Below are 27,557 nucleotides of genomic sequence, written 5' to 3'. Positions count from 1 at the left end.
GTACAAAATGGTTGTAAAGTCACATTATTAATAGTATCATTAGAGCATAATGAGTATTATATGGTGGTTGATTAATAGCCAGCAAAAAGAAGAAAAAAAGCATGTATTTTAATTTAAATCTTTATCCTATCAGTTATTTCATAGTTCTTATTTGTATTGGTGAATTGCAAAGTATCATTCAGAATTAAATCGATGCTATTTAATTTGGGAATTTTTGTTATCACTATGAATTTTAAATTGCTATTGCCTCTTCTTTCTTTCGGCTTGGCTCAAACACTAAGACTAGTCTAGTCTTGGAACCATTGAGAATCCTTCCAATGCCTTCATCCTAGGACTGATGGGAACTTGTCAGAAACAGGGCAGAAATATAAACATGGTTCCCTTTTTTTGGTGTGTGAGTTTGCAGTCTGTGGTCCATACAGCAGCATTTGTAATGGCAATGCACCTCAAATATAGAGGTGTTTCCCCATCCATACTAGTGGGCAGTGCTTGGTGGGACTCTGATGTCACTAGTCTGTCCAATCAGCTCCACCCATTGAAACCAGTCCCATTTGTTCCCAGCCAAGAAGGAACTTGGCAGAGGTGGAGATGGAAACATCACAGCAGCAAAAGATGGGAATTCCTCAATGTGTGGTGGGAACACACAGGAAGGGAAGAACAGGTTGCACAAAATAATTGGGAGCTGGGGGAGGAATCCAGAGACCCTTAGGAAAAGACAAAAAGCCCTGCACTCTCCTGTCCCCACTCACCTTCCAAATGGGATAATGTTCTTAAAGCCTCCGGTGTTTCTCACTGAGGTGACATAGCTGCAAATTTGAGAAGCAGCAAGGAAAAAGATGTACACCCAGATACATACATAAACCTCATTTGGTTAACATTTACTGGAAAGCAGGGTGTGTGATGCTCACACCAGCCAGACCTGTTCACATGCTTCTCTCTCCAGACCAACCTCAGCCTCACTGCCTGTTGCCCCCACCCCATGCAGCTCATCAAAGAAGAGAGCCCACCAGGGGCAAAGTTACAGCTTACCAAGAGGGTGAGAGAAGAGACAGGACTGCTACTCAGTCAAATGCATCAGCCTGGTTAAAACAAAGCAGAGCCAGCCTGCAAGGTAATTCTTTTTATTACAGCTATTTTGAATTAGTTCAGATCAGTACCGGGGGGGGGGGGGTTAAAATAAAAGAGGCAAACCTACATCCTTCCTCTGGTCAGAAACAAAGCAGGCATAGGGTGTGGTACTATCACACAAATGTTACCAGAAACCCCTACACACACACACACACACACACACACGTGCTCAAGCAGTTTCACCGCCAAGAAACATGAGGTTTTGCCTGGATATACTTCTCCTATCTGGACTTCCTCAGATTAGGAAAATCGTATTTTACTGCTCAAAAACTGTGGGCTGCCCCTTGGATAGGGATGTGTGTGTGTCATATGAACCATGGCAATGAAAGGGGAATACAAACAAGTACAGATTAAACTCCAGTGGGGACAAGCCCAGAGGAAGAACAGGGATCTCTGTACACTTATTAAGCTTATTATTATCTCAATCACAGCAGCACGTCTGATCTCGCCATTGGGGAGGAAACATAGCAAAAAGACAACTCTGCCCAAACAAGTTTGCCATCCAAATATAAAGCAAGAGACAATTGGTGGTAGGAATCCACTGTGATAGGAATGGGCAGGAAGAGGCAAGGAATTGGCACAACACCGTCAGCTCCAGCTCCTTCCTTGTTGCTTAGCAGAGGTAAGCTGGCACCAAGAGCCTCATCATGCAATGCTTTTCATAAGGCAACAGCAAATTACTGCCTGCCCTGAAGGACCATGGAGATTAAAAGGAATTGTGACTAACAGTGTGAGTCTCACTTAAAGGTCCATGGAATTATTCCTCAGGGAAAGAAGTTCCAATGTGCTGACTACAATGTGCTTTCAATTAAAAGGAGGGAGGGTTAGGGTTGGGTTGGGTTGGGTTGGGTTGGGTTGGGTTGGGTTGGGTTGGGTTGGAAGTGTCCTTCCAGATCTGAAAAGAACTAGGATCCTCAGTTTTTCACTCCTATAACAATATTATGAAGACTGAGCCTGCCCAAAGAATCCTCAATTATTAGGCAGAAATCAGGAAGGCGCTGAAGCGTGTGCTCTCCCTAAAACTATAGTAAGCAGCTACAGAACTACGGTCTAAAACCCATCCACCTTTTGTCTCTTCAATCTGTGGATGGGATGAAAGAAACAAGAAAGGGCATCTCTCCTAGTCACAGAAAGGAAACCAACCGTAGGAGCTACAACAAAGGTTACTACCAACTACTGCAGATGATCAGAAAGAAGTAGCGCTAAAATGGTAATCCTTGTTTCCACACTTACTTCCATAAAATATGGTGGTTATCACAATTTCAAGTATCAAGCTTTCCTTTAGTTGTGAATTTTCATCTGGCAAGCCTATCTGGCAATACTTTGATGTATCACAGTATTTTAATATTCTTTTGGAAGCCGCCCAGAGTGGCTGGGGAAGCCTAGCCAGATGGGCGGGGTATAAATAATAAATTATTATTATTATCGGTACCAGATGCTGCAGAGAGCAGTTCTCCAGAGTTGGGTCTCTAATGCAGCAGGGTAGGAGACCCTTCTCATACTGTTGCAAGAATTATTGAAGAAGCATGTCAGGGGTCAGCTACCGACTGACTTTTCACTCAGCCCCCGAGTATCTCAAATGCAAAAAGAGAAGTAAGCAACTTATGTGGCAAAGTATCAGGAGCTAACAGGGCTAGAACTGATATGCTTCTGTTTTCTGCATTGCTGCTCAGTGTGATATATTTTACTGGAAATCTTATTGGAAATTAAGTATTCTCACCTCTGAACAGACCCCACCCACCCAAGGTAGCCATTGAGCCCTCCTGGGCATAAAGCGTATGTATAACTCCCTATTCAGAGTGAGGCCTTATTTTAACAACAAATTCCTCCTGGCTCTTATGTATTCTTGCCTCAGGTTCCTAGCTTTGTCCTCCAACCAGATTTCCTGGCTCAATTCCTGATTCTTCCTGGCTCCTGGCTCACCTCTGACAGGTAACATCTGCCTTCAGCTCATCTCTCACCAGTGGGACTTGGCAGCTGATTACTGGAGTTTCAACCTGTTGTCCCAACCTTGTGAGTGTCCTGCTAGTGGTTGGTTGGTCATTAATATCCTGCCCTTATTTTGATGAAAACAGTTATCATAATTCAACAGCAAACTGAAAGATGCCCTTTCCTTCTAATTGTTGACATTCTTCAGTGACTGCACCAGAAGATGCCAGATGGAAGGGTTCTGTTGGTCCCTCCCTCTGATGCTTCAACTGATGCTCTCTGTGCAAGCAGTAGGGATGACATATGGCCATCTGCCCTGGACTCCTCGCTCTGCAAATGGCACTTGATAATTTGCAGTGGCCATAGCTGGGACAGGATGATAAATGGAGGATGGCCCTGGTTTCCCCCCCTGCTGCTTCCAGTTGATAGATGGGGCAGGTGTTGATGACATAGAGATGAAGTGAGTAAATATCCCCAGGGTGCTTAGTGACCATCCTAAACTAGCTCATAGGATTCAATATGCCCTAATAGTATATGAAGCTTATGAGATGGAAGGGCAGGTTGTTAGGAAATATTTGAAAGTCCTGATGTTGAAGGAATATGCACGAGAGCCATTCAATACGAATGTGGAACTCTCTGAGCCTTTACAGGCGACCCTGGGTAATAACCACTAAAGGGTAACTAAACAAGAGGTGTGTGCGGGTGTTGTTCTCTCCCTTTTACAATTTCATGCTATAAAAAGGGAAGTTATAATTGTGCTCATCTGGCAGATGCATAAACTGAGATAGAATTCAAAAAATTATCTTGCAGAGAAGAAGTTTTAAGCCTGCTTGTGCTCTATTCATTTCCCCAGCAGTTAAATATTTACTGCTACTGGACAATGCAAAATGTTTTCAAAAGTAAGGAATATTTTGAGACTTGAAATATCAGTGTCACTGCAAAACAAAACAAATTCCTTCCAGTAGCACCTTAAAGACCAACTAAGTCAGTTCTTGGTATGAGCTTTCGTGTGCATGCACACTTCTTCAGATACACTGAAACAGAAGTTTCCAGACCCTTCTATATAGTGAGAAGGTGGGGAGGGGTATTACTCAGAAGGGTGGTGGGAATGGGTGATTGGCAGATAGCTGTGATGAGCCTGGGAATCACCCATTCCCACCACCCTTCTGAGTAATACCCCTCCCCACCTTCTCACTATATAGAAGGGTCTGGAAACTTCTGTTTCAGTGTATCTGAAGAAGTGTGCATGCACACGAAAGCTCATACCAAGAATTGACTTAGTTGGTCTTTAAGGTGCTACTGGAAGGAATTTGTTTTGTTTTGACTATGGCAGACCAACACGGCTACCTATCTGTAAGTGTCACTGCAGTGTGTGTGTGTGTGTGTGTGTGTGTGCGCGCGCGCACAAGAGAGAGAGGGCAAGGGGGGAGAGAGAGAGAGAGGACTTAGACTTAAATGTACTGGCAATTCAATAACAAAATCCTTTGCATTTCCCTGAAAAGCCCGACTATTATCATCATCGTTTTTATTTCATTCCTCTGCCCCTTGTTACTTGTGATCAATTCAAATAACTTTAAGTCTGGAGAAATGAGCGTGAAACCAAAAGAGGGGATGAGCTGTCCTGTTTTGTCTTTTGGCAGTGCGAGATAAAAGATAACCAGCTGTCCTATCACTGGGGAGTTGTTACTAATTTATCATTGGATGTGGTTGAAATGCTTAGAAATATTTGGCTATGTTTTTAATCAGCTTGCATTTTAGACCTTTAAAGTACAAATATGGATTTCAAACATGTCAAGGGAACAAATTAACTCCGAAAAATGGCCATTCTTTCCAAGGTTGCACCTGCCATGAAATTGCTCCAAGTTTGCATTTCCCCCTCCGGTCTCCAGCGTGTCATTATGGCAGATTGATCTCCGTCCTCTCCCTAGCAGCTCCCCATTAGATGGTTTTTATATGGAAATTAATAGAAGGCTGAAAACATTGCTTTTTCAGCTGCAATAGCAGAAGTCACTTTTGATTAAGCATTTCAAATCCAGCAGGCTGGAGTGATCTCTTAGCTTTATTTTGCTATTGTATTATCACTAGTGTCAAGTTTTGTTTCTGGAGCCATTTCTTTGGCATGGCTGCTCTATCTGTCCCTAATGGGAATTTCACTCATACCTGCCTGTGTTTGTTTTTCTATAGGACTTGCTCTCATTTTGACAGAGGCCAGCCACCTGGTTTTCTGTAGAAAAGTAAAGAGAAAACTGATGTATTCAGTGCTTCCTAATGGCGATTTTGACCTATGCTTTATTTTGTGAAGTGCTGCTGGTTATTCCATGTTTTCCTTAGTTTATATGAAGGTACAAAATTGAGGTTGCAAGTATAGGACTATAAAAAGGTGATTCTGTTAAAGGCATCAGGCCTCAGACCTAAACACCAACACACACACACACACACACACACACACACACACACACACAAACATACCATATTGGCCTGAATATAAGTCTCACTTTTCCCCCCAAATTCCGACTGTGAAAAGTTAAAGTGCGGCTTATATTCCTGACGTTATGGTATGCAGCCAGGAGTGTGGCAAAGCAGCGCCCACCCCACGCATAGTGCCCCGTCCTCTCCCCCAAGGCTGGGAAGGGAGAGAGCGAGGAAGGGGAAAGGCCGCTGGCAACACAGCACGGCTCCCCTCCCCCCCCCCCAGTATGCAGCCAGGAGCAGCAAGGAAGGGAGCGGCTTATATTCAGGTATTCTCCCCCCCCCCCCCATTTTAAATGTGTGGTTTATATTCAGGTGCAGCTTATTCAGGTGAATTAATGGTATTTCTTGCAGAATCTGGGAGAGTGCAATGGTATATATAAAGATAGGGCTAAGCACCTGACTGTCAGCCTCTAAATCTCGGTTGCAGCAATGGCAGTATGTACCAGTACTATATATTACATATGCATGTGGTCTGGATCATACACATATGCTGATCTGCCCAATTGCATTTTCAGTCACAATCATCTTTGGATTCACATGTGCCCATGGTCATCTAAAAATGCTCCCAAGTGAAGTAAAAGCACATGCTTATACATCTACATGGGATTGTTGCTGTTGTTATAATCTCAGTAGATTTTAGCCCCCAGCGTACTCCCAACGATTTCATAGGAGCACACTGCCTTTCAGAAGTCTTTGCCCTTGAGATGACAATCTGTGCCATTCCCACACTTCATAATACTTACCAGAGATGGTGTTTTTGTGTGTGTGGAGAATGTCTCATTCAGGCTTAGTGGTACAGGTAGCCTTCAACATTTCTCTCTCTGTGTAGTGTGTCCAAGACATCTGGAAATCATGAGATGCACAATGGAGCATTGGTGATTGCCTTTATAGTGAAACATATTTGAGCTCCCCATAGTTGTGCCTGTTAGAATATTCCGTTCCACCTTAAGAACAGACGTGTGGAATTGTTGTATGTCACATGTCTGTTTACACTCCAGCAGAGCTTGCTGGGAACTTCCGTTTGTGTATAGCTTTTGCTTATGCTGTCTCACTTTGGACACAAAGGAGATCAGACATGTTTCCTTTTGTCCTGATGTGTGCCGAATAAACTGCTTGTCAATATGCTCACACAACTTCTCCTGCCACTTCTGTTGTGTAGCGTTTACTCTGCTGAGTAGCGTGCCCCAGCTTCTGAAGCTTGGGTCGCAGATGCTGTACCAAGGACTGGAGATCGCCTGGCACACCGACCAGTGGGCTGGAGCCAGCTGGGGGTCTGCCAATTGCTCCCGTTTCCTTGGTTGCATGCCAACAGTGCCCATGTTGTGTCCCATTCCCCTGTAGTTTGTATATTATACTGTAATTCTTCACACCCATTTGGAAGGGCTGTGGCTCAGTGGTAGGGCCTTAAGAACATCATAATATAAGAAGAGCCTCCTGGATCAGGGAAATTGAAGGTGGAGGCAGATAGCCTTCTCCTTCAACCATTTTTCTAATCATATTTTAAAGCCATCTAGGCTGGTAGCCATCACTGCCCCTGAGGAGAGCAAGTGCCATAGTTTAACTATGTACCTTGCATGCAAAGCTCCCAGATTCAGTTCCCACTGAAATGGGGTGGAAATGTCCCTGGTCAAAAACCCTGGAGAGCCAATCAGTCTAGGACTGATCAATAGTCTGACTCATTGAAAAGGAAATTGCTTTGTACTTAGCATACCTTATTGTGCTTCATGATCCCAGGATCACCCTGGATTGAAGTTCCCCCAAACATGCTGGGGGACATGTTTAGTTTTAGTCTTAGTTACTTCGTATTCTCTCTTTCTCTGTGCAGAGACAAACTGCACTCCACAAGCCAACTGTGCATGGTGCTCCCACTGCCAACAAAGGAGTGGAAATGCCCACCGGGAATTATATCTTGCTGCAGTAGGCAATAGTAGAGAACCATACATTTTCAAATTAAACAAGAAGATTATTTTAAAATATTGAGCTTTTAAATATAATAATGTATTCTAATACAAAGATAAATCACAACCATTCAGTTTCCCCATTAGCATTAATATTTGATGTCACATCGAATACTTATCCTCTCTCTCACTGCAATCATCTTGCTTCCTACCTGCCTAATTTCATTGAATTTCTGCATGTCAGCTGAAAAGCAGCAGAAGTACAAAGTAGCTTTTCTGCATGGAGTCCATATTAAAGAAGAGACTCAATATTAATCAAAGCTGTGATAGAACTGAGAGGGTAAGATAACTATAAAATGCATGGCCAGTCACAGGACTGAAGGATTATATTCTGGCTACTTTATCAATGAGCTAGTTTTTCTTAGAGATGATGAACAGGGCAGTTTGGAAAACAGGAGAAGTTTCTTTTAAGCTGATTCCACAGTTAATCAAGTTGTAATTGAGAACAATGAACTTTTCTACCATCTTGGCTGGAATGAGGAAGGTGCTGTGGCAAATGTAAATGGCATCATTTAAACGACTTTTTCTGGAGAAAGCAGGACAAAGGTTGGCCGAAGCTAGGATCTATGAAACAAGAATCCCACAGCGCCCCCAGACACCACAAGGAAGATGCAAGATACAATGGGTGACGGGGTTTATGGGCCACAGTTTGTTTTCTCTGGCATTGTGCTTAACTGTTTAACTGCCAGCTTCACTGTTACTCAGTGTAAATATACTTGCTTCCCCAAGTGATAGCTAGTAGATATCATCATACACATTTTTGTTAGGGTGATCCCATCCCGTCTCCAAGCATCAGATCAAAAACAGAACTTGTCATTGCTCTTCATCGCAACACACCAATTTTCACAATGGGCCAAAGTTCTGAATAATTTGGAATTCACCTAGTTTGCCCTAAATCTAATCGGCTATGTAAATTGTAACATCATCCAAATCACCATGTGATACATGATTGGCTGATTGGGAACCAGTGAGATGTAGTGGCTAGAATGTTGGGCTATCTCCCAAGATGCCAACATTCAGATCCTTATTCAGCTATGAAGCTCACTGAGTGCTCTTGGGCCCGTCACAATTTCTCAGCTTAATCTAACACACAGGATTGTTAAGAAGATGAAATGGGGAGCAGGGAATAGACATCACTTTGAGCTCCTTAGAGGAAAGGGGGGATATAAATGGCAATGGCAATAATGATGATAAGCAGCTGGAAAAATCAATGGCACTGAATATAATCATACAAAAAGATGGGGTCAAAAAAAATTTCTGATCTCTTTCCACCTCTCTCCCTCTTTCTCTTTCTTTCATTCACACAACAACAACAACAACAACAACAACAACAACAGTACTATTTTGTGCCTGAAAATGGGATATGTGGAATAGTTGGCACAACCTTAGTGAGAAGATTAGTGACATTTTCTTTTAGTGACAGAATTGGATCAAGAAGGTGTGATATTCTAGTGCAGTGGTAGCCAACGTGGTCCCCTCCCAATGTGGTGGACTACAACACCTAACATCCATCATAACTCACCCCAGTGATCAAGGCTAATGGGCTCTTTGGTCTAAAACAGGCTTCCTCAACCTCGGCCCTCCAGATGTTTTGAGACTACAGTTCCCAGCATCCCTGACCACTGGTCCTGCTAGCTAGGGATCATGGGAGTTGTAGGCCAAAAACATCTGGAGGTTCAGGAAGCCTGGTCTAAAACATCTGGAGGCCACCACATTGGCTAACCCTGCTGTAGTGACACAAAGCAGTATGAAGACACGCCATACTGATATGTGATGTAAAGGGTATATTAAGCCAGAAACATTCAGTTCAGTTCAGTGCCAAGATGCTTGCCAGATAGAGCTGAATAATTTGACATGCATTCTGGAAAGTGTAGTAGCAACCATTGTTGAGAAGGCATGCCTGACTCATGTAGTTACACACACACACACACACACACACACACACACACACACAAATGATGTTAAGCCATTATTTGGAGAAGTCATAAAATTACTATTTGAATATCCATCCATCAACCAGGCAGCTGCAAAAGCCAACCTATACATCATGGAGAGGTTGCAATTACGGTGACTGGATGTGCAGATAACTGAATTTCATAATATCTCTATAGGGATTGGCTCCAGAGGGTGAAAGGGCAATTTGGGAATGGCTTTTTGAACATTTTGGCAAGACATTAGCCTGGCTAAATATCTGGTTGGTGTTTTTCTCTGCCTGACAAAGAGAGGAAAATGTCAACAGTGATGTTTAATGATTTGGGAAGGAACAATACAAGAAACAGACAGGAAAGGAACCTGGCAAATCTGGTCTGAAGGCAGTCAACTGCCACCTGCTATTATGCTGTAAATGAAAACAGGAAGACAATAATAACAAAGCACTGGATGGATGCAGAGAAAATAGAGCATAATTGTCAGGGGAGCACATGGCTGGTAAAATGAACAGACAATGAGAAGAGAAGAGATTCCCAGATTGTCACATAGCTCAAAAGCAGAAGCAAACAGCCTCATGATGGTCACTGATTTTATTACTGTGGTCTTTTTCAGAGATCCACAAAAGTAGCATTCTCCATTCACGGGTGTAGCTAAGAATATAATCCCAATACTCTGAAATATGTTGAATTCATTGTAGAATTTTCTGCAGGTGCAATCCTTCCTACCTACCTCTAAGCAGAAAAACTGTGAAAATAATATGGCAGTAATGATTTTAGGGAGAGGAAACATAAGATTATTTTTTAAAAAAAACCTCTTACAGCACAATCTGAGGCATGTTTTCTCAAAGGTACAGTAAATCCTACTGCTCAGTGGGACTTACTCCCAGCTATGTGCGTAAATAGGGACACGGGTGGCGCTGTGGTCTAAATCACTGAACCTCTTGGGCCTGCTGATCAGAAGGTCGGCGGTTCAAATCCCCACAGCAGGGTGAGCTCCCATTGCTCAGTCTCAGCTCCTGCCAACGTAGCAGTTCGAAAACGTGCCAAAAAGTGCATGTAGATGAATAGGTACCGCTCCGGCGGGAAGGTAAACACTGTTTCCGTGCGTTGCTCTCGTTTCGTTGTTCCATTGCATCAGAAGCGGCTTAGTCCTGCTGGCCACATGACCCGGAAACACTGTCTGAGGACAAATGCCGGCTCCCTCAGCCTGTAAAGCAAGATGAGCGCCGCAACCCCAGAGTCGTCTGCAACTGGACTTAACAGTCAGGAATCCTTTACCTTTACCTTTTTATGTGTGTAATAGCCTTGCAATTTCAAAGGCTGGTAATAGCAAAGCCTCTTTGAGACTGGTATGGACTTTCATATCATTAAGATTTGTTGAAACCCTTTAGGAGAAATTCATCATAATGAACCAGGGAAAGACTGTTTTGGAGACCTAATGACAACAATAACTGAAGAGCTATTTTTGAGTGGGAAAAAGGAGAATATGAGATGTCTGGGAGGGAAGATTGAGGAAAATACCATCTAGCAAAATAAGAAAATTCTGGACATTAATAAAGCTAGAAGTTATTCTGGAGTGCACACTTTGCATATTTTGAACTGTTAAATACATAATTGGCAGGCAAAAAGTTGGAAGACCGTCTTTTTAATTTTATTTCACCTCTCTTTTTATCTTGTGACTTTTAATTATTGCTAGTTTTCTGTAAATTCTATCTATATGTATGTTTTATATTTTTGAAGCCTACTATATTTGATTAATACATGCAGATACCTGCAGGAAGGTGATGGATGGAAGACAAAGGTTCCTGAATGAGAAACAGGATAGAAAGGATCCCTCAGGGTGGGAGGCTGGGGGAAGAGGAGGAACTTCCCAAGTGAGATGAAGGGGGTTCACTCGTCTGTGTGTAGAATAAGGGTTAAGATATAATTGTGATAAACAGCTTCATGTCTCTTCTCTTCTTTCTGGTCTCTTTCTTATCTCTCTTTAGATTACTTTGACATTTATTGCATTTTGTGTTGAAAACTTTCAATAAAAATGATTATTTAAAAAGAGACTGGTAAGATTTTTAGCAAAATGATTCGAAAGTGGATGTACAATGCTGATTCGATGATCAGAAACCAAGTTAAGGTTGGACATATTTGGGGTTCAGAACTGATAAAATTAGCTTATTAAAAAGAATCATAGAATTGTAGAGTTGGAAGGGATCCTGAGGGTCATCTAGTCCTACCCCTTGCAATGCAGGAATCCAACTAAAGCATCCATGACAGGACCACCCCACCTCTGCTTAAAAACCTCCAATGAAGGAGAGACCACAACCTCCCGAGGGAGTCCATTCCACTATCAAACAGCTCTTTATATAAGAAAGTCCTTCCTGATGTTTAGTTGGAATCTCCTTTCTTGTAACTTTAATCCATTGGTTTGAATCCTACCCTCCGAAGCAGGAGAAAACATTTAAAAGGCTGTCATCTTCCATGTGACAGCCTTTTAAATGTTTGAAGATGGCTATCATATTTCCTCTCAGTCTTCTCTTTCCCAGGCTAAACATTACCCAGCTCCGTCAACCATTCCTCATAAACATGGTTTCCAGACCATCTTGGTTGCCCGTCTCTGCACATGTTCCAGCTTGTCAATAGCCTTCTTAAATCATAGTACCCAGAATAATAGTGGTAGTAGATGATTAATTAAATTTCCAGGACTCACGGCCAAGACATGGCTTCACCTTTCTCTTTTGGCTAATTCTTTAAACCACGTCTTTAAAACGCGTCTTGCAAATCCACTCTTCATTTGTACATATAAATGGTCCCAGACTAGCACCAAGGAAAGTGCTGTAGGTGAAAACATCTATTAACTAATAACCACATTATTCAGCATTCAATACTCAAATCAATGAAATAATTTCATTCATATATATATATATAGAGTATTGATATGTTCCTGCATTTCCCAACCCCTTTAGTTCATTTGTCGAAACTAAATGGGCATAGAACTGCTATTCATTTAGAGCAGTTCAGTTAAAATTATTTTAAAATGATCTTATACTATAAACATATCTCATAAAATTAATGCTGCCTAGGCACTTTATGACCTTCATCTCTTCACAAGCCATTGATTAGCCAGATGCCAGGAATAGTATATTCTCTTTATTGCATTTTGGGTTTATTGTAGAGGCACCATTATCAATTCAGTTGCAAGCGCCTGGCTATGCCTGTTTCTTCTTCGCTGTTGTTCCTTACGTGTGTCTTGTTAATTCTGCAATTGATCCCCCTATAGATGTTTCATGGGGCCTCATAGTAATAACCTTAAAATATATGCTCATGTTCTCTGGGAATACATTTTTCTTTAGCTAATTTCATTAAGCCGTTTTCATGTTTCCTTTACTATGTACCAAGCAACATTAAACAACAGTACAGGAGCACGGGGATGGAAATTCTATCTGCAAGAAAATCAATAGAAACACTCACATTGGCTTTTGAGAAAGTTGAATTACATCTGGAATATTTCCACAGCGGAAGGTTGTCTGTGGTATAGACTTGTCCCTTGTGCACTCATAACAGTACCACAATAGACAAAAAAAACCCCACAAATGTTAACATTGGTAATGATGACCAAATTCTCTGTTAATTGGATGGATTGGTTCCATAACAGCATTTTGCTGCACAAATTGAAACCTTCCTAAATGGTCAGACCTATGTAGCAGGAAAGACACAGAGCACATTCATTCAGACAAAGCATGACTTAAAATAAGAATTTCAGATAGGAAGGGGTTTGAAAATCACATGGGTGGGTTGAGGTGTGGGCAGAGTAGCGATCAGGCCCTGTTGTATCCCAGATTGGTGGTCTATTAGTGTCTGAGTTGGTTCTGACAGACTCAGTATGGTGTGAATTTCTCTCTCTCATGCAAAAGAGACTTAATTTTCTGCCCCTTTCTTAGGGTACATGAGAATTTCTTTACAATTATAATTTCCATGGGTGCAAAATTTAGCTAACCTTATAGCTGTGAAGTGGTTGTGTGTGGAGGGTACATTTTTTGCCTTTCCTTTAAACCAGGCATGTCCAAAATCCGCTTCGGGGGCCTAATCCGGCCTGCTGGTCAGTTTAATCTGGCCCCTGCAACAGTCTATATCCTGGGGTAAAATCCTAAAAACAACTTCAATCAACTTCAAAACAACTTCAAAAGCTCAACAACTTCAATCCTAACAAAAGGTCAACAACTTTGGTGGCCCTCACGCATGTTCACTTCATCAAATTCGGCCCTCTTTGAAAAAAGTTTGGGCCCCCCTGCTTTAAATAGTTCTCCAGTGCTCTGCAGCCTCCTTGGCTGCATATGCATCCATATATGAAAAAGCCCCATGGGGGTAGGGTCAGAGTTAACTCCTGACCTCTTCCCCTGAGTTTTGAATAAAACACAGGAAGCCAGGGAGGCTGCCTACCAAGCACCTGATATCAGTGCACTTGCTGGTTGGTTGGTTGGTTGGTTGGTTGGTTAAAGGCAAGTTGTGTCTTTTAATGCTTTTTTTAAAAAAACAAAACAACTTTTTACATGGATTTCTTTAAAGTTAAAAATACTTATTCATTAAAAAGAACGTAAACAGTTGTTAGGCACACAGTAGAGAGCTACCTCACTTTCCTGTACTTGCTGGAAATCCCAACTGAGGACATCATAGGACATCAGGAAACGAGGGCAGCCAGGGAGGCTGCAGAATGCAGACCAATGGAGAGATGATTTGTAGAATGAAAGAGGGATACTCACAAACACGCTGTGGCAACCTTGAAAGCAAATTAAGTGCAAAAAACCCCGCCCATGAGAATATCACAAATTTTGTAACTTCCATTTCATGTTTTCTAAGTGCCATTCTCTTTCACAAAGGGGGGCAGTAATAGCTTAATCCAAGTCAATCCAATATTAACCTAGGAGAGCTCACTCATCACTCGTGTCATATATATAAATAACTAAATAACACCATGGATTTTGTGTGTGTGTTCTTTCCTTCTTTCTAACTAACAATGGTATCAGGAAATTAGCGTGGCCCAAGCTCTTTAGGCAAGCATCATAACTGGGGAAGTATGCAATTTATCAGAACTTCTTGTACATTGATAAAAGTCATAACAGGGGCACAAACTCCATTAAAATGTAAGACAGCTAATTAAAAATATTTATTCAATGCAGCCAATGCTACTGGAAAGGAAGATTATCAGCTATTTCAGACATTACTCACTGTGGGTTTATAAAACAAGCATTAAATTTGAGAAGATAGCCACATTCTATTTTAATTATGGCATTCTTTTGAGAACCAGTCAACTAGTTAGCCTGTTTCCCACCTTTGGTTTTGGACTGGAAAAATAGTGTTAATTGCAAATGACCTGTTGACTGAAGTGAATTATTTATGATGCAAGAGCAATAAGATTGTCTGGCTGGGTAGAAATGATACACTCGGCACTGGGTTGTCTCTCTTCAAGGACTACACCTTGCCAACCTTTTTCCAACATAGCCTCTGCTGGTGGAAAGCAAGCTTATCAGCCTTTTCTTGTTTCAGCCACCCTTTTGTTCACATGAGCAAGGTAATTAAGGAGAGGTCACGGGTTAGGCATTTTTATTTATAATCTGAATGAACATACCCTCCAATATTATTTGGCAAATCAGCACACAGCCAGTGGAAGGAAATGAAGGCTACAGTCCAGTCAAGCACAACCCAGATATTGTTGCTCCAAAGACCAGCATAAAGGCAAGTGTAGCATTGTGGTAACCCCAAGCTACTGCTGCAGCAGCCCTCCATGGTTTCTGTCCTCCATTCCATTCTGCCCAAGTCTATGACAAAATTAAGAACACCTAACAAAACTATATACTGGGAAAAGGTTCTCTAGTCCGAGGCATTCATGAAACACATTTGAATATATGTTCTGAAAAGGAGAGCAAGTTGGAAATGTCAGGCTACATGACTGGTGTGAGTACCTGAAATTCAAAACCACAAAAATAATTTTTTTACTGATATGCCAGTAGTCTTGTACCCAGCATTGCTTGGGAGTTCCAAGAAACTAAAATATCAGTGTAGTTTCTGAAATCAATGCAGTCTTCAGTCTACCATCTTGATTCAAAATGTCTAGTCCTTGACTTCATGAACCATCATGCAAAATTTGGTTATGGCATCATAAGAGGTATATGCACAGAGAGCAAACTAACAACTTTCCAAAATATGTAGTCGTTTCAATCATTTGCTTAGAATTTGCCTTTCGGAGCAAGTATTATAATACTTGAATTGTTTAGCTGATCAGTGTCTAATCCCTGAGGGGTAGAGGTGGTTTATAAACATATTTGCTTTCCCAGTTCCTTGTGTATCTGCAACCAGAAAACAAGATACTTCCACAGTGGCAACTCAGGTAGGGAAGCCACACCCTATGTGGGATTAACATTGGGCTGATGCAGCAACAATTTCCTTTGAGATCTGCCATGGTCCAGAGACTGACAAACACCATAGCAAATGGATCATCTGAGGGGGAAATAACTTTGTCCATCTATACTAATTGTCCTGCCCTAGCTTGACTCAAAGTTCCCGGGGAAGGCTGGGTTGAAGCACTGGCACTTATTGGAAGAGCAAGATCATGTCCAATAGAGCCATGTCTATTTGGCCAATTGAGCCATGTCCTTTCAGGACCCTGGACAGGTCACTGTGGCAGGTTCTGGCTCACATTCATGCAAAGGATAGCTGTGTCTGTAGCCTTCTGAATGCAAACTACCGGTAATCTGGACCTGGGGTAAACCCTGTTCCTTTTGAGAAGATGCCTGTTTCTTAAAAGGCCTATGCTTGATTTTGCAGCTGCTGGCTCCTGTGGTGTGGAAGTGGTGACAACTGCATTGGTAGGGTGCCCTCAGACTTGGAGTGAGGTAAGGTCCCACTCCCTGGAAGTAATTTAACTTTAAAATATTGAAATGCATCGATACCTACATCTCTGGATAAAGGTAAAGGTAAAGTGACCGCTGACTGTTAGGTGCAGTCGTGGATGACTCTGGAGTTGCAGCGCTCATCTCACTTTACTGGATGAGGGAGCCGGCGTACAGCTTCTGGGTCCTGTGGCCAGCATGACTAAGCCGCTTCTGGTGAACCAAAGCAGCGCACGGAAATGCCGTTTACCTTCCCGCCAGAGCGGTACCTATTTATCTACTTGCATTTTGACGTGCTTTTGAACTGCTAGGTTGGCAGGAGCTGGGACCGAGCAATGGGAGCTCACCCCGTTGCGGAGATTTGAACCGCTGACCTTCTGATCGGCAAGCCCTAGGCTCTGTGGTTTAACCCACAGCGCCACCCGCATCCCAGCACCACCCGCTGGATAGGCTTGCCTAAACAAAAATGTTTCAAACAAGCACCAAAAAGAGTACAGGTTAAGAACTTGATTCATTCTGAAGATCCGTTCTTAACCTGAAACTGTTCTTAACCTGAGGTACCACTTTAGCTAATGGGGCCTCCTGCTGCCGTTGCTCCGCCGCCGCACAATTTCTGTTCTCATCCTGAAGCAAAGTTCTTAACCCGAGGTACTATTTCTGGATTAGCGGAGTCTGTAACCTGAAGTGTCTGTAACCTGAGGTACCACTGTACAGCAAATGTGCCAACAAACAGGGAGTTTGAAGGTGTAGGTGCTGCCATACCAAAAGATCAAGTATAAAAAACCTCTGTACATGCTCATTGGTTCCCTTTATTTTTATTGCAATGAATGATAGTCCTGACACTATTTTTCTAGAAAAAGAGGTACCAGAATTGACTATGAATGCCTCCCTTGTTCTCTTATAATAGTAATGGTACCCACCTGAGAGGTGCCGGAACTGAGTTCCAGCCAGTTCCTGCTGAAGAAAAGCCCTGCTGACCCTGGAAAATGGTATAAAGAAACTTGTCTACTGCTACTTTCTCATTAGATGTTCTCACCTGGCCAGAAGAATACCTGGTAAAAAATGAACTCAGCAGGAAGAATCACACAGCAGGAGAAAATTGTTTTAAAATCCAATTGTCACACACCACTAGCTGAGGTATTTTTTCCAGCTCTAGGATAATGTCATCCCTTTCTTCAAATGAGCTGAAACTAATTAATGACCTTGATTAAATTATCTTCTGCCTCAGAGCCACTGGAGTTTTTCTGAGATACAAAACACACATTCTAACTGACCTGGGTGAACAGGTAGACCTTTCTGGTTGAAGTTTCTCCCAATTGCTCCTCTCTTCATCCCCCACTTCCTAGAAATTCTATAACTGAAGCATTTGAAATGATTTATACAGCTTATGATGGTAATAGTGTTTATATAATGCTCTGGCAGTGTTCAAAGTATTCCATATTCATTGTCTCATTACTACATTCCTGTAAGGTAGATGACTATTTCCCCCCCAAATTCAAACAAGGAGCTTAGGCCAGGCTTCCTCAACCTTGACCCTCCAGATGTTTTTGGCCTACAACTCCCATGATCCCTAGCTAGCAGGACCAGTGGTCAGGGATGCTGGGAACTGTAGTCTCAAACATCTGGAGGGCCGAGGTTGAGGAAGCCTGGCTTAGGCAGAGGGTATAGTTGCTTACTTGAGATCACCTTATGAATTCAAGGCTGCTGTGGAATTTGCAAATCACATTTCACATTCTTAGCTGCTACATTATAATAGCCTTCAACAAACACAGCAAAATTGTTATGGTTATGTGGCGATGAAGTGATGTGGTAATTATGTATTAGCCCATCACTTAGGATGGATAATTTATGGGCTAAAAGATGATCAAATGGCCAACTTCGTTATACCCTAGATCAGGGTGAAGAACTGAATCCAGTCAGCAGGATTCAGAACTGATCCACCCTCCACAGGACACTCTTTTTTTACAGGTGGGCAAACCTGTTCACCAGTCAATCACCTGACATCATAAAAATATAAATAGAGCTTAAGGCTGAGTCATGACCATCAGCCAAGACTGGTCCATCAGTAAGAGCTGGCTTCTACTTATCTCACAGTGGAACAAGATGCTTTAATAAATATGCTTAGAGGGAATCTACAACTAAAATGAGGAAGGAAGGATAAAGTTATACCATATATATATATATATATATATATATATATATATATATATCTCACATAATTTGTTCTAATAGTTGGTTTGAAAATTAGCTTTAGGGGCACCCTTCTTTGCTTCCTTAATGATGTGCAACATAATAGCCTCAACTGTAATAAAGACGAATTACTTTTTCATAAAATAATGAAACTCCAGTAAACATTCAAGGTTTATCGCTTAATTTATCCCCCAGCACTTCCAGTGAGGGATTTTTTTTAAAATTCTCCTTTTTTAATATTCCTAGTCATTAGATTTCAATAACTAACTCGGTAGCTACGTGCGTCTCATTTCCCTGGACAAGCAAAATAGGCTGTAACTTCTTCTCAGTTTGAGTACTAATGCTGTAATTTAGAACTTCTGTCAAGATGAAAGATCTTCCAGGGGATTTACCGAAGACCCATAGCAACACTTGAGCACAGGGCTGGATAATGAAGTTTTCATTATTAAATAAAGATATTTTAGGAATGTCATAACCCATAAATCCATTCTCCTAGAATATATCACTACATTAGTTTGTTTATTTCAAACTCTGAGACGCCTGCCCCCGCCCCTTAATATTTAGCTACTCCTTTGCACTCTCTGAAGTTGCCATGGAGATGATTTCAAGTGTCTCTTTTGGCAGCCCTGATGCTGAAATCTGATTGGATGGAAAACCCTAAATGCCTGTCAAGGAAGGCAGGGCAACCAACTCCTTTGTTGGCAGACATTCTAAGGCCCTGCAATTTAATGTTACCTTAAGGAAATGCTAATGTGAATCATAGAGGTTGGAAAGCTGAAGAATTATGAAGAGAGGTTTTCCCCCCTCCCCTTCAAAGTGAATTTAGTGCTGCTGAATGGTACCAGATTGGGTGCCCTGGGGCTCAACTCTTCTATTAATTTACAAGGCACGTAGGCTGTCAGAAGCCACAAGAAAAATCCCCCATCTACCACCACGCACTGAAAGCTGCTACCTATGATGTGTTCCTGTGTTATGATTGTGTCCTTGGATAGCATGATACGGAAGCAGCTGCATACAGGCAGACTGGAGGAAATAAATGTTAAAACAGAGTCATTCTGGAACCGAATTTCCTAAATAATCAGTGGCTTTGTTATTATGGAGTTTGCACAGGGTTCTTTAGCAGCTGGGACCATAAGAAATGGTCTATAGCAGTCTATCCAGATAGGCAGGAAGAAATGAGACTGATCTGCTGCATTCCCAAAAAGAAAAAGAAAAGGCATCGACTGCTGAATTTGGGGTACCTGGGTACATCAAGGGTATGTGTACATCCAAATCCCACAGGCACTCCAAATGGCAAAAGTGGACACGGACTTGCTTTGCACTAAAATGCTAATTTGGAAATAATTACTATTAGAAATGCAATACATAATGGGAAATCCTGTGACCAGCTGATCACCCTACCAGGCTGAGACCCTACCTGCCCACAGACTGTCTCACCAGAGTGATGCATGCTCTAGTTTTCTCCTGCTTGGACTACTGCAATGTGCTCTATGTGGGGCTACCTTTGAAGGTGACCCAGAAACTACAATTAATCCAGAATGCGACACCGGTCCTGTAAAACCTGCATTGGCACCCAGTATAATTCAAAGTATTGGTGCTGACCTTTAAAGCCCTAGATGGCCTCGGCCCTGTATACCTGAAGAAGCGTCTCCACCCCCACCATTCAGCCAGCTCTGAGGGCCTCCTGGTGGTTCCCTCGCTGCAAGTAGTGAGGTTACAGGGAACCAGGCAGAGGGCCTTATCGGTAGCGGCACCCGCACTGTGGAACGCCCTCCCATCAGATGTCAAGGAAATAAACAACTATCTGACTTTTAGGAGACATTTTAAGGCAACCCTGTTTGGAGAAGTTTTTATTGTTTTGTGTTTTATCGTGTTTTTAATATTCTGTTGGGAGCTGTCCAGAGTGACTGGGGAAACCTATTATTATTATTATTATTATTATTATTATTATTATTATTATTATTATTTGTTTGCCTGCTCAGTCTGCTATCCAGAGTGTTGATGGATATCCTCAAGAGCCCTGCTCTCCCTTCTGATGGTTCTTTATTGTTCAACTGGACTTAAACAGGACTTCCCTCCAAATAGAAGGCTCATTCAAATAGAAGACCAACAGCCCTTCAAACAGAAGACAGTCCCCTGCATATCAGGGCATGTGACCACCCTACCACTAGCCTTGCTTCCGATGTTTCATGTGCCACTGGCCGCACCCCCCCCCAATGAACATTCAGTGTGACACCTGCAAGGGGGCAGCTGGATTGGTTCTGGCACCACTTCTGTCCTCATTGACTTAAAAATGCTTCTTAATTAATTTTAAAATGGGGACAGTGTTCAGTGGAATGCCTACAAGATGAAACAGGAACCCTGCAGTCCATTACAACTGGTGGTAGTGCTGATCAGAATCAGCTAAGGCTGCTATCGTTCTTTGCATAATTCTAAACCCCATCCCAAAGACTGAAATCTACATGTAGGACAGTGCTTTGCACAATGATCAGGTATAAATGATCCCCTGGACGACTATGTCCAGTCAAAGGCAACTATGGGGTGTGGCACTCATCTAACTTTGGGCTGAGGGAGCTGGCATTTGTCCACAGACAGCCTTCCGAGTCATGTGGCCAGCATGACTAAACTGATTCTGGCTCAACGAGTGCCAGAGCGCATGGAAACAATGTTTACCTTTCTGCCACAGCAGCACCTAGGTATACTGGGTGCTAGACTGTACATGCCTATATGAGACTAAATCCCATGGAAGGCAATGGGGCTTGCTTGCATAAGTAGGCACAACTTTCGTAGATGGAGTAGTAGATTGAAGCTATGACAACCTTAGGAAAAGCCTTTCTCTGTGTTGATTAATTGTGAAGAGAAGGGCAATGTCAAAGGAATAATTCCAACTCTGTGGTGGGGCCTAGGGGTTTCAGCCTAAGGGTTGCATTCCCTTGTGAGGAATTTTCTGGGGGCTGTATTCCAGTGGTAGATAAGCCCAGAGCCAAAAGTGAGCACAGCAATAAATAAATCCAACCTTTGTACAGCAGGCTAAATTCTAGCCCTACAAAAGTCAGAGGGGTGTATGCACACATCTCCCCATCCATCATCCAGCCCAGCAAGAGGCATCATCACAGTGCAAGGATACAGTCTAGCTAGGCAAATGCACTTGAGGAAGGTAATGTTTGATGTTTTACTATGTTTTTATATATGTTGTAAGCTGCCCAGAGTGGCAGGGGAAACCCAGCCAGATGGGAGGGGTATAAATAATAAAATAATTCTTATTATTATAGAGCAGAGCCAGTGAGGTGTGGCTCAGATAAAGAAATCTGGAGGGGCACATTCAGCCCCTGGACCTGAGACTCCTCCTACCTGTTCTAGATCCTTCATTGTGTCCTGCATTGCAACTGATTGCTACTGGGAGGGGAAATGGAGACAGCGAGGGTTTCATATATCCCTTTGTCTTCTCCGCTCTGCCTGCCAATGCACGTAATACATGCAACTTTCTGTTGAACTAGCAAATCTCTGGGTTGGGTATCATTATTTTTTCATACCTTATACAATATTTGAATAAATTGCTTGTATTATTTCCTTTTCTGAGCATTCTGGGATAGGGCAGGTTAAAAAAAAGTCAAATAAGTTAAATGCAAACTGAAATAAGGAAAAGTAGCAGGCTGGAGCCTGTGCTGGAGCTTATGCAACCACTCCTGGCTTCCACCCCCTCTCCAGCCAGGTGCTGTTGCTCCAACACTACACTGTCCTTCTTCCTGTATCTTTCATTCATGTATCTGCCATTCTCCTAATTTTTTTCAGGACTAGGAATGGGCTCTGATCTGGCAACAAGATTGGGTTCCAAATAAGTGGATCTCTTGCAGTGGCATCCTAGCCATTAAAGTAGGCAAAGGAGCTGAGGCAGTCTGCACATGCTAAGTTCAGTGAGTACTTGATTGTTTGTGATGTCAAAATTATATTCTACCACTATGCAAAGGTCCATACTGCATCCATACCCAGAAGAAGATATCAGACTGAGGAGGAGAATTCTGAAATGCATCGCTTTGGACGACCAGCTGGAGGGAATTTTTTTTGAATAGTCCCGTGCTGAAAATATATGTGCACAGTAAACTGGCATAGAAGTGGGAGGGAGGGAGGAGATGATCCCTAATAGATTGTCTACATTAGAATTGCTCACTGGAGCACTACAAAGTTTCATGCCTCAAATCTGGAGGACTACAGAGATGGTATTGGCAGTTGCCTCCTGTGCCATCCCACCCCTTCCAGTTACGGCCACCCTTTTATTTAGCAATTGTACCCCACCCACCAATTGCTCCAAGAGACTGCCTACATCTCAAACCCACACACTGGTTCTATGAAGAGATTGTTTGACAATCCTCCCCCCTGCCCCGCCCACACAAACAATCTGAAATGCCTCTCTTGTCCATATATATATGTCCATGGTTGGATTTATGCCTTGCTCTCCCAGCAGCAAAGGAAAAGCAACACAAACTACACAAATGGGAGTAACAGCAGAAGTATATTTGCAATGACAAGATAATGAGGCAATTGTGATCTGCATGGTCTTTCTTGGGTCTGAACAGATGTGCTATTTACCTCTCAGAAGGTGTGGGCTTTTGAAAACAGAAAGCTTCTGTCATTTATTTGCTTTCACAAGAAGGACAAAAGTGAATTTTCTACAATAGATATCTCAGTTCTGGAATTAAATTAGATGCAGTGAGGTCCAACATAGGATGGTGCTTAAAATGCCAGATCGAGTCTGGGTGGCGACAAATCCCCACCTAGCCACTTTAAGTTTGCTGTGTGATCTTGGGAGTGCCGTTATCTCTTGACCTAGCCTACCTTATCAGGTTGTCGTGAGGGCAAAGTGGGGACACCATATCCATTGCATTGAGCTCACTGGAGGAAAGTCAGAATATAAATATAACCAAAAAAATCAATGGATAATAGTGATATGCAAGCATCGTCTAATGCTTCTGTTATTGCAGTCATGCACAGCAGGAGGAGCTGGTGATCAATATCAGTTTCATGACCTGGATGCTACTAATGTTATACTGACTGTGGAGGACTAGGAGAATGGATGAAATGCAAGAACTATGTGTACATTTGTTCCATTTGCAGGCAGAAGGAAGGACGTTCCCTTGAAAGATTACAGAGATTTTCGTGGAATAGAAATACATGGCAAGTGGGAGGGAGAGGGAGAGAGAGAAGAAGAAGGAGAGGGATGTGCAGCTGACATCTGTGAAGTCATCCATTGCCTCCCCCAAAACATCTGGGGAAGAAAATTATGAATTGTGCTTCTAAAAAAAGAGACGAGGGTGTTCGCTCATCATTAGTACTGTATATTTATTTTTAGAGTGGAAAACAAACTGCAAACACTATCAGCCCTTCCATTAATTGAAAATAAATTTTCCTCACCCAGCGCTAAACAAATGGAAAAGTTTGGCAAGATAGTGTTAATGCTGCCTGTAATAGTTTGCTAAGATTCAACTAATTAAAAAAAAATCTCATTTGAAGATAGTTAATGGATTCTGCATTTCTACAAAGCATTAGGAAGACAATATTTATCTGAACTTCGGGGGCTTGTACTGATTACTACTCAATTAGTTGTGATTCAATTCACTGAAGAAAAATGGTCATTTCATTAGCACAAAGAAATAACCATTGGCCAAAAAATATATTTCCTGCAATTGCTATGGCAACTGGGATAACACTGTGCTGAGCTTGGAATTTTAATTCTGCCTGGATTTGTAATTGTGACCATGCTGGATCATCCTTGAATGACTGCCTGATGTTGTAAAATGACTGGGTGAGGGTGAACAAACTGAAAGTAAATCCAGAAAAGATGAAGCTGTTCATGGTAGGTGGTCAACTGTTCCAAGGCGAATCTACAGAGATATAAATGGGACTTCCATTTGGGACTTCCATGCTTGTCCTTCAGAGTAGTGGGGCTTATCCTACTGCAGCAGTGACAGTAGGACAGCTGGCTGGCAGCTGCCACCCCCACCTCCATTCCTCAGTGTCATCTGGGAAGATTGTGGAGGGAAAACCACAGTTTCCTCATCCCAATAAAAAGTAGCAGATGCTGGAGGAGGTTACGTTTTGTTGTGTCTGACATTTCTTCCTACTATTGTGCAGAGCATGGAATTGCTATGTCTGGGGTATGGTAGATAAATAATATGGTGGCTACCAGGTGGAAAGAGCTGAGGATCTCTACACCCTCCCTCACAGACAGCAGCAAAGGTAAGGCAAAAACAAAAAACAAAAAAAAACCAACCACCCCTCATGAATGGGAGTGTAAAGAGCTGCCAGGGCTTTCCTAGCCTGCTGTGAAGTCCAACACACCTGTCCTTTTATGATCTACCCAGGGCTGGGAAGCAGGCTGGTAGGAAGTCTCACATACAAGGCCTTCTGCTTTGTTAGTCCAGTGGACAGGGCAGGGACCAGCTGCAACCATGGGGCCATAATGAAATGAATGAACCAACCAACCAACAAATGAATGAAAATGAAAATGAATGAGAACACAAGTGAGCAAAAGGGAGGGAGGGGGAGAAAGAAGAAGAGGAAGACTGCAGAAACCCCTTCCCCAGAAGCTGCCTGGGGGGAAGCCCTACATCTATGCTAAGGGTCAATCCTGCTTGACACAGCTTTATAAGCCAGGACTTTAGTAGTTCAGACTAACTGCTAAGTGCCCTTGTGCCTTTAACAACTAGAGGTGAATCCTAAGTCTTAAAGTAAGCTGTTTTCAGCTACTTCAGGCTCCCCTTTTTCTGTATGCCCCACATCACTTCAGTGGCAGCCTCCATAGGCCCAGGGCAGTTCAAGTATTATGCCAGGTGAAGGAGGGGCTGGAGAAGGTTAATAAGGGTCCACCCCTTGATATTTTCTCCAGGCAGCCCTGGTTTGGCTCCGGGAACATTTAATTCTCTCACTGCTTAATTACATGGACATTTGTGAACTTTATTTACCCATATTCTATCTGGAGAAGATCCTAAAGTCTTGGTGTGGAGCAACATTGGGAATAGAGATATGTGTACATTCTGAATGCTTTTGAGTGTCATAAATTTTCTTTGCTATTGAACTTAACACAATGAAAGCAATGGAACCTGGGGCTTTTTATGTCTCCCCCGCACACCCACCCACCCACCCACCCACCCAATACCCTACCGGCGGCAACAAAACAAGTATGCCTGTAATGATGAAATAACAAAGCAATTGTTATTTGCATGAATGAATAATGGAATTCATGCACTCTTTTAAAAAGAAAGGAAATAGAATTCTAGAGAGGACATTGCTCGGGAATCTGTTTTCTCCATTCTGCCTCCCTGAATTCTAGGTCTCACCTTTCTTAGAAAGAAGATTAATTGTGGCAAAACTTTTGTATCTGCAGAAGGGCACAGGATGAATGGCTGCAGAAGGAGAAAATATCTCAGGCATGGTAAAGTTAGGTAGGGTTTGCCAACCATTTGGGTCCATGGGCACATTTCTAAACTAAAGAAAGTGTTGTGAATCTCTCACATACCACCACCAGCAGCAGCAGCATTAAAATACATTATATACTGCCTTTCATTTCGAGAACAAATGCCAAGGTGTTTCACAAACAAAAAAGCTCAAAGCAATATCACAAGGATGAAACCAATTGTAAAAAGACAGCTACATAGTACAACAATTTCATCAAAACAATGTAACACCCGTAAACAAGGTAATTAAAACAGAATAAAAGTTAAAACAATTAAACAGGAGGTTCAAGTTAGAACACCATGGGAATGCTTGTCTAAACAGGTATGTTTTCAAGAGCAAAAGGAATGCCAATATTGATGGGACTCCTTGCATTTCAGCAGGGAGAGCATTCCACCGTACTTGTGTCACAAGTGAGAAAGCCTAGCTCCATGCTATTACATCTTGTTATTCACCAGGCTGTGGCAAAACTAGACCTCTTAATGTCCTTACCTGACAAAGGAGGGAAAGATGACTTTTTTGGTAACCAGAGTTGTTTAAAGCTTTGTAACAGGGACTTAAAGCCAGTTCCATGGTTAACAGACAGCCAGGACAGATCCCTTAGCTAGAGTGATATGCGCCCAATACTCACCACCTAGGCCACAGCATTTTGCATCACCTGCAGCCTCTGGATCAGCTGTCAGGGAAGCCCAACTTAGAGCACATTGCAATGATCTTAAACATGAGGCTACCAACACATGTGTTATTGTAGCCAAACTACCCCTGTCCAAAACACAGCACAGTTCACCCACCAGCCAAAGCTTATGATAGGCACTCTTCACCACAGAGACCAACTGGGTCTCTATGGACAAAGATGGATCCAAGAACATTCCCAAACTGTGTACAGTGGTACCTCTGATTACGAATTTAATTCATTCCAGAGGTCCGTTCTTAACCTGAAACCATTCTTAACCTGAGGTACCACTTTAGCTAATGGGGCCTCCCGCTGCCACCGCACCCCCAGCGTGCGATTTCTGTTCTCATCCTGAGGTAAAGTTCTTAACCTGAGGTACTACTTCCGGGTTAGTGGAGTCTGTACCTGAAGTGTTTGTAACCTGAGGTGTTTGTAACCCAAGGTGCCACTGTACCTGTTTCTTCAGGGTGAATGCAGCCCTGCGTAGAACAGGCAAATGCTCCAATTTTTGAACCTGGGAACCAGCTGCCCACATTGTAAATGTTTTAATACATCTAATTTTTTTTAAAAAAAATGTACGGTTTTTTGTCATTAAAAATGTTTATGTCCCACCATTTTGCCTCAATTAGAGTTGCCAAAGTCAGCTTCCAACAACTAATCGGGACAGCAATTTAAACACACTTCTTTGTGAGCCCATAACACTGCCTCCTTTCTGCTTTACCAATAGAGTCATGCTTGCTTTTGTTTCAAAAGAAAGAAAAACAAGAGGCATCCCATAACCTATCTTGCTGTACCCACTACCAGAGAGAAGGGTTTTCTCCTCCCTTAGGGTCAATGAAAGGAGAAGAGGTGTGGCTTAGCAGTCATTTGGTAAGGTGGAGGGGTCTCCTTTGCATACACAGGCTGTCCAAAACAAGTCTGAGGAGCTATTGGTCGGCAGGACTTCTGCCAT

General features: G+C 42.4%; 2 long non-coding RNA genes across 3 annotated transcripts in view; one reads left to right on the top strand and one right to left on the bottom strand.

Annotated features, from left to right (window-relative positions):
* LOC309343472 overlaps positions 1-27,557 on the bottom strand; it is a 152,135-nt gene that overhangs the window by 46,470 nt on the left and 78,108 nt on the right. The gene's annotated exons all lie outside the window — the stretch shown is intronic.
* On the top strand, positions 16-25,892 carry LOC309343482. Of its 2 annotated transcripts, XR_014157295.1 has the most exons (7): positions 16-1,111; positions 1,560-1,750; positions 2,984-3,141; positions 15,739-15,791; positions 16,229-16,296; positions 22,276-22,397; positions 23,596-25,892. It is a non-coding gene; the product is annotated as an uncharacterized lncRNA (long non-coding RNA). The 2 variants fall into 2 exon arrangements; XR_014157294.1 differs by lacking the exons at positions 1,560-1,750; positions 15,739-15,791.

The sequence above is a fragment of the Podarcis erhardii genome (assembly GCF_964252035.2).
Source record: "Podarcis erhardii genome assembly, chromosome: 6".
Lineage (NCBI taxonomy): Eukaryota > Metazoa > Chordata > Lepidosauria > Squamata > Lacertidae > Podarcis > Podarcis erhardii.
This window is presented reverse-complemented; position numbering and strand designations above follow the sequence as displayed.